This window comes from Eumetopias jubatus, unplaced genomic scaffold (assembly GCF_037043125.1).
Source record: "Eumetopias jubatus isolate StellerSeaLion01/CBP00866 unplaced genomic scaffold, mEumJub1_p1.0 scaffold_6, whole genome shotgun sequence".
Lineage (NCBI taxonomy): Eukaryota > Metazoa > Chordata > Mammalia > Carnivora > Otariidae > Eumetopias > Eumetopias jubatus.
Genome location: NW_028274812.1, coordinates 49,289,562 through 49,298,047, shown reverse-complemented (window position 1 = coordinate 49,298,047; position 8,486 = coordinate 49,289,562). Strand labels below are relative to the sequence as shown.

At 37.6% G+C, this 8,486-nt stretch overlaps 1 pseudogene; it reads right to left on the bottom strand.

Moving 5' to 3' along the window:
- Positions 1-4,117: 4,117 nt before the first annotated feature.
- On the bottom strand, positions 4,118-4,682 carry LOC114209938 (glutaredoxin-3 pseudogene; annotated as a pseudogene).
- Positions 4,683-8,486: the final 3,804 nt, after the last annotated feature.

Sequence of the window (8,486 nt, the reverse complement as noted above, 5' to 3'; positions counted from 1 at the left end):
TTACTAGTATTTTATTGAGGGTTTTCTCTTCTTTTATTCATAAGAGATGTTAGTCTATAGATTTTTTTCTTGTAATATCATTTTCTGCTTTTGGTATTAGGGTAATACTGACCACATAGAATGAGTTGAGAAGTAATCCCTACCTTTCTATTTGGAAGAGTTTGTGAAAAATTGGCCTTAATTCTTTAAATGTTCAGTAGAATTCACCAGGGAAGACATCTGGGCCTGGGATTTTCTTTGTTGGGAGGTTTTATTTATTTTTTCAATCTCTTTACTTATTATAGGTCTATTTAGATATTCCTTTTGAGATAGTTTTGGTTGTTTTTGTTCTTCCTGGATTTTGTCAATTTCATCTTATTTATGTACTTTGTTGGCATATGGTTGTTCATAGTAGTCCCTTATGAATCTTTTTTATTTCTGTAAGGTTGATAGTGATGTCTCCTCTTTCATTTTTATTTATTTTTTTAACTCTACATTTTTTGAGTTATTTTCTTAGTGGTTACTCTAAGGATACTCTACACATCTCAACTGTCACAAGCTAGGTGAGGTTAATACTGATTTAATTCCAGTAAAATATAACAACTTCTCCCTACTTTGTGCTATTATTGCCATATATATTCTGTCTATGAATGCTATGAACCCAACAATACAGTGTTACAAGTTTTGCCTGTTACAGTCTATGGCTCTTTCATTTTTAGGGTGTCCCTTCAGTTGAGATTACAAGTTCAGGTTAGGAGAGCATAAGATTTTCCCTGTTCATCACCTGATGAGTTTGCTGCTTTTATTGACAATACTGCCATACCTGAGTTATTGCCCCCTGCTCCAGATCAAGTGTGCCCCAGCTGGCGGCAGGTTTTCTTGGCCAGCCCCGCCCTTGCCAGATTACCAGGTCAACTGGTTTTGTGTGTGTGTGTGTGTGTGTGTGTGTGTGTGTGTGTGTGTGTGTGTGTGAAGCATGTAAGGGAAAGAAGACTGCAGACAGACTCCCACTGTTCTTACAAAAAGCATTGTATTTTTCATATATAAATGTGCTCAATTTTGTTGTTTGTTTTTGGTCAACTTTTTACAGCCCTAACATGTTTGTTCGTCACAATTTTGTCCAGTTTTATACTTGTTTTTTGGAGAGAGGATTCTCCAATATCTTCATGTTGTCACATCTAAAAAGCCAAACTTTCTGTTTTACAAAGAGAATGCTTCTTGTGAAAAAGTTTAATACATAGAGAAATAAAGAATAAAAATCAATTCCTCTGTGTTTGAGCTACAAGTATTATGAACCCCAACTACTAACCTCAATGTGACTATCTTTTCATGGTCTCTTAATGTATACAATTTTATATTAAGAGGAGCACACATTACAGAATGTTTTACAACCTGCTTTCTTTCTTTCAACAAGGTAGTGGGTATTTCAATGTCAGTGTGAATAGATTTACATCAGCCATTTTAATGCCTGCACAGGTGTCCATTTTATGACATGGTTGTTCTAAAATTTATTACCCTGTCCCTTATTGAGGAATTTTAGAATGGTTTCTTCTTTTTTTCTTCATTCTATAAACAACAATGTGATAAATGTATATCTTAGCACATTTGTTTAGGTATCTTCCTTAGCATAAATTTCTATGGGAAATATTACAGTTTTCAGGATGTGGTCATTCTGATTTAGGGAATATTTTTTCATATCATCCTCCAATTTACAGCCCCTCCAGCGAATATGGGTAGCTATTTCTTCATATTTTCATAAGATCTGAGCATTTTTCACTACTTTCAGGCTTTCCAGACAAGTAACTGGCATTGATAATCCCTAATTTTTGCTTGAATTTACTTGATTACTAGCACTTTCAAACATGTTTTTTTGTTTCTATTGGATATTTGTGTCTCCTTTTCTGTGTGAATTTCCGATTCCTATTCTTAGCCCATTTTTTCCCATTGTTTTTTGTTTGTTTGTTTGTTTGTTAGGTTCTTTGTCATTTTTATGCTATCTCCATTACAAATCCATTTCCAATTTCATGACTTCTACTTTATAACATATATTTCCTTTTATTGGCCTTTTACTTAAAAATATTTTATGGGGCACCTGGGTGACTCAGTCGGTTGGACGTCTGCCTTCGGCTTGGGTCGTGATCCCAGGGTCCTGTGATCGAGTCCAGCATCAGGCTCCTTGCTCGGCGGGGAGCCTGCTTCTCCCTCTGCCTCTGTCCCTCCCCCTGCTTGTGCACCCTCTCTCTCTCTGTATCAAATTAAAAAAAATAACATTTTTAAAAAAAATTTATTTTTGGGGGGGCACCTGGGAAGGTCAGTTGGTTGAACATCTGGCTCTTGGTTTCAGCTCAGATTGTGATCTCATGGGTGGTGAGATCCAGCCCCCGTGCTGGGCTCTGTGCTTAGTGGGGAATATCCTTGAGATTCTTTCTTTCCCTCTCCATCTGCCCCTTCCCTCCCCCCACCCCACTCTCTCTCTCTCTCTCAAATAAATAAATAAGTCTTTAAAAATATTTTTATGGCAGGGCACAGGTTATGCAGTCAGAATGCTAATGTTCCTATTCTAGCTCGTCTACTTAGAAGCAATATGACTATGGATAATGAGTAACTCTATGCTTCAGTTTCCTTAGATGTAAAGTATGAGTAATGCTAGCAACTACTTCATAGAAACTGTGTGAATGTCAAATGTTATAATAATTGTAAAACACTTAGAATATTACTTATAAGTCTTAAAGGAGGCTTAGGTTATTGTTATGTAATAAAAACTTATAATATTTTTTGACATTCTGGTTTTCACAGCCAACCTTATCCTAAGATTTTGTGATCTAAATGTGCTTGGTCACTCTAATATATTTACTCACACCTTATATCAGTACTTTGACAGGATTAATATTTATATAATTACATGTTCAATCTATTTGAATTCATTTTGGTGAATGAGATGTATATCAAATGTTAACTTTTTTTTCCAAATGGCTCATTTTGTGTGTGATCCATTTAATTAAGCAATCACCAGATGACTTAATAATTTGTTGCACAGTACATTTTATCTTAGTAATTTGAAATGACTGCCCTTTATATGAGATTGAATTCCCACATATAGTTGAGCCTAACTCTGGACTCTCTCTTTTGTCCTAACTATGTCTGTCTACTTCTGAATTGAGATCATATTCCTAATATTTAATTATTGAAACAATTTTAATACATTTATGTCCATGTGATCTTGTTTTCTCATTTGTAAAACTGTGAAAATAATTGTACCTATCTCAGAGTTGTTTGAAAATTAATATATGTTATGTATAACAGTTGTTAGCTACTTGTAAATTTTTTAGTACATATTAGCAGTTGTTATAATCATTATTCTGGAAGAATAGTTTTATGTCTAGACTGACGGGTTATTACAATAAGAGTCTCCAGTGAGTCATACCTCCCGGTATTCATGCCCCTTTGCAAGGTGAATTTCTCAGCCCTCATCAAGAGGTGGAATCTATCTTCCCACCTCTTGGATCTGGGTGGGCCTGTGTCTTGATTTTACCAGTAGAATGGTAGAAGTGTCTTTGTGTGATTTGTATGCCTGGGCCCAAGAGGCTTTAAGATACCTGCTTTACCCTATAGGAATTTTTGGATATCTTGCTGAATAGGAAAATTATGGTGGCTGTCCTGGATAACCACTAGACACATGAGTAAAGCCATTTTGGACCACCCATTCCCAGAAGAGATCTCAGTGCCAGCAGCTGCATGAGTGAGTCTAGGAGAAATGAACAGAAAAACGATCCGATGGAGGGCAGCCCAAATTACAGAATCATGAACAAGTAAATGTTGTCTTAAGCCTCAGTTTTAATTCCTTTGCAATGCCACAGTAGAAAACTGATGCACGGACTTTAATTTCCTATTTTATTTTAAATTATTATTACTTTTTTTTTACACAAAGTAGTTTTAATTGGATTTGAAGATATTAATTGCATTCTGTGTGTGGTGAAAAAAATGAAACATACATGTATTTAGCACAAACTTGTGAAATGCACTGAGCATAACTGGGTAGGAAGCAGTCTCTGCCTCTCTCCCTCCTCTGAGAACTGTCAGGAGATCCCACTGGGATGAAGTATTTCCTGCAACAGTGGGGCACCAAGCATAACATTCACTAATTCTCTCCTTTCAGTATTGGTGGCAGCTCGCCATTGTCTTTCAGTTCCTTAGCAATATCCAGACCTCCAACAAGCTCCCCTGTTAGAGACAGCTGAGGGTACGTGGGCCAATTGGAGTAAGTGTTTAACCCCTGCTGAACTCCTTCAGCCTCCAATACATCAAATGTCTCATATTCAACACCAGTACTATTTCCTATTTCCAGAATTTGTTTGCTGAATCCACATTTTGCTTCCTGTTTGTTTCCTTCCATAGGAGCATGACAGAAGCTTTATTTGTCAGTATTTTGAGGCTTCCCTCTAACTTGGGAGCTTTGGGGCAAATTTTATCTAGTTTGTCAGATACTTCCAGCTCCCTAATTCTATCAAGTCCTCCGATGAGCTCTCCAGAAACAGAGCTGGGGAGAGGTGGGCTGATTGGAATAGGTTTTGAGGCTCTGAAACTTTGCCACCTGAGAAGATATCAAAACTGCTTAACTGAATTTTATGTTTATTAAGAATTTCCACCATCTGCTTGCTGAAACCGCAGTGGGGCTCTTGAGGAGTTCCTTTCATGAACAACATGCAAGGGGCAGCAGGAGTTCATTTCTTCAAGCGAAGGTTGGGATCTTCTTTAGGATGTTTGTTATCACTGGGTGGGAAGGAGCTGCTAGATCCATGTCACTGAACTTTTTTGGTCAACTTGGGCATGTGCACCATCTAATAGGTCATTTTTCTGTGAAATCTTGAAAAACAGGAGGATGGGAACAGGAGTAAATTCATATTTTTCAGATACTTAAGTGTGGTGTCTAAATGTGGTGTCTGTCTTGACAAGATGGGGACCCCAAATGTGGGGTGATGATAGAATGGAGGCTGGTGGCCTGGGCATGAAAGGATTCACCTGAGGTGGAAAAAAAGGAGATAGAAATTTGTTGACTATACCACAAGGGAGCTGCGGGCAGAACCACAGAGGAGAGGCCGTATGCCATGAGGCTGTGGGTGGGGGCTGTAGTTAAAGTGGGAAGGTGAGGAGGTATGGGACATAGGAATTCTCCCTTTTTTGGGTGACTGTGCCCGGTTGGAAGTAGCCCCTTGGTCAGCTAGGACCTATGGATATCTTGAGACGGGTCCGCTGATGGGCCTGTGTTCAGCCAAGGGGTCACTGTGGGCCCTTTCTCTCTTGCACCACTCAAGCCTGTTGCCTGAAAGCAGCCTCTACATTAAGGATCAGTTTCAGCTTCCAACTTCACAAACGAAACTTGAGGGCGTTCTTCGGCTAACTCTGTGATGGTGTCATTATCTGATCGCACTGTGGAGCCCGTGGTGCCCAAACATGGACCTCGAGGAGAGACTTGGCTCTGAGGAGCAGTAGTTCCTCAAAGGGCAGGACTCCGCCAACCTCCCTCTGGGCCGCTCCTGCCTCGGCCGCACCCACGGACCTGCCGGGGCCAGATAGGGGCACTGGAATCTAAAGTTAAATGATTCCTTCCATATCTCAATAACTACAATTTTGCATTTTTTGAGGATATTCTACTCTCTATTCTCTATTTGGGTTTGAATCTATAATCATGATTCTGGTGACACATTTGTCTATGAAAATATAGAAAAGGATGAAAACTCACGATAATACCTAAAATAAAAATTGACAAATTACTAAGTTATCAGTGAACCTTTTCTCCTCTACTAATTAAATAGAGGACAGGGCTGTATTTAGAACAAACAATGGCTCACCTGTGCTTCATCCCAGACATTCTGGTCCTCTGAAACTAAAAGATGGTCTTATCCTTCTCTAAGGCCTACTGTCAGCCCTTAGACCCATTCAGCTCCACCATCTAGAAACCTGGTATCAGTACCAAATAAGTCACGTTATTCTGCACAAAAGTTTGTCAGTGTTTATTCATAATATAAATATAGGTTGATTACACAAGACAAAAGCAAACCTCTGTCACTTTAGGACATATACCAGAATAAAATATGATAATCAGCACTTCCAAATCAATAGCTATCATTTTCATGTAGCCAAATCTATTTAACTATGTTTCTCCTTTATGCACCAAAGATGTTCTGAAGTCTAAGGTGTTGTTGTCTATTCACATACAGTATTTTTCTGATACGATGCCCTTTACTTAGTGTGTGACATATTTTATTTCAGAATTTAGGAAAAAGAATAACTAACATCCTTTAGGAAATCAAGAAGAAAATTAAGACCAACACAGAAATGAGTCGATTGAAATTTTCCTTAAAGTAGTTCCTAAAATAAAGACAATCAGAAAGACTGATCTCTGGCATGTATAAAAAGAAAACTAGAAAACAAGCAAAATTATCCAAAGAAGACATCCAGATGGCCAACAGACAGACGTAAAGAAGCTCAAAATCACTAATCATCAGGGAAATGCAAATCAAAACCACAATGAGATATTACCTCAAACCTGTCAGAATGGCTAAAATCAAAGACACAAGAAACAACAAGTGGTGGTGAGGATGTAGAGAAAAAGGAACTCTTGTGTGCTATTGGTGGGAATGCAAACTGGTGCAGCCACTGTGCAAGACAGTATGGAGGTTCCTCAACAAGTTAAAAATAGAATTACCATATGATCCAGTAATTCCACTACTGGATATTTACCCAAAGAATATGAAACACTAATTCAAAAAGATATATGCACCTCTATGTTTACTGCAGCATTATTTACGACAGCCAAATTATGGAAGCAGCCCACGTGTCCATTGATAGATGGGTAAAGAAGAGGTGGTATGTATATACAATGGAATATTACTCAGCCATTAAACAGAATGAGATCTTGTCACTTGCAATGACATGGGTGGAGCTAGAGAGCATTATGCAAGTGAAATAAGTTAGAGAGAGACAAAGATCTTAAGATTTCACTCATATGTGGAATTTAAGAAACAAAACAAGCAAACAAAGGAAAAAAGGGACAAAAATCTAAACTCTTAACTATAGAGAACAAACTGATGATTACCGGGGGGAGGTGACTGGGGAGATGGGTGAAATAGGTGATGGGGATTAAGAGCACACTTACCATGATGAGCACTGAGTAATGTATAGAATTGTTGAATCACTATTTTGTGCACCTGAAACTAATATAACACTATATGTTAACATACTGGAATCAAAATTTAAAAATAAGTTTAATTACAATGAAAAAAGACCCAAGCACAATTAGTAATGATAAAGTTGTTTGTCAATAGCTACAGCAAAGATAGTCCAATAATTCAGCCACAGCGCATGACATTTTAAGCTTTTGTTTTCGATACAAAGGAAAGTAAATTAGCTGGATTTTAATCCTCCAAGTCAAAAATATATTTCTCTCATTTTCAGTAGTAGAATTATCTTGTATAGAGAACTATTACTTAAAATAATAGTGAACTCTGTTCTGTTCTTTATGATAATTTTCACATTTCTTCTTATTTATCTAGAAGTCAATCGTGATAAAGTTCTTCTTGTGATTTATGTGAGGAAGTACTGTCCCATATTCTTCTAAATTGAAATGAAATGGTGAGTTTTTCCCCTTCATATCAATAAGAAAAACCTTAATGGGCCCACAAGGTAGTTTGATAATTTAATTTCATTTTCTGCCATATATGCCTTTCCTAGCAGTGTAAGAACAGCACACCATTCTCCTTCCTCTGCTATTTGTTTAACAACATGGTAAGAGAGATGACCAGTAAGCTAGAAGCCAAGGTAATTGTTGCAGTCTATGCAACTTATGGATCTTGTTTCCCTGCCCCTCCAACACCGCTCGTGATTCATACATTCTAACATATAAGTGTGCATCATATACATGGCATGGCACTTGTTTCTCAGGCCTGTGTGCGTGTGTGTGTTTCTGTCTGTGTAGGAAAGCATTTTTAGTACACGAGTGTATCTAGAGCAGCATAGAAAAACTCAGGGGAATTTTTATAACTTGAATTTGAATATCATTTTAGTTTGCAAAGTATAATAACAGCAGTCATCTCATTTTACATTTTCCTACCTCACATGTGTTGGAGGTAGAAAAGCAGGAGGTAATTGCCTCTCTCTATGGAGAAATGACTGTGAACAAAGGAGGCTAAGTAACATGTCCAAGGTTAGAGAGTAAAGGAGGAGCGGAGGTCGGACACCTGAATCCCTGACAAGTGCCCTTTACCCCATGCCATGCTGGCCCTACCAATAGAAAATATATTTTCAGGATGCTGAAAGGATGTTCCTCTTTCCTTTTTTTTTTTTTTTTTTTGAGGTATATTTCTTCAAGAAGCATGTTCAGGGTAACCTGGCTAGCATTATAAAGGAATATATAAGGATTAAATTTAATTAGTATATAGCATATATATTAATATTATTATAGCACATATACTAATATATATTATTTTTCTGAGTACTGATACCCATTA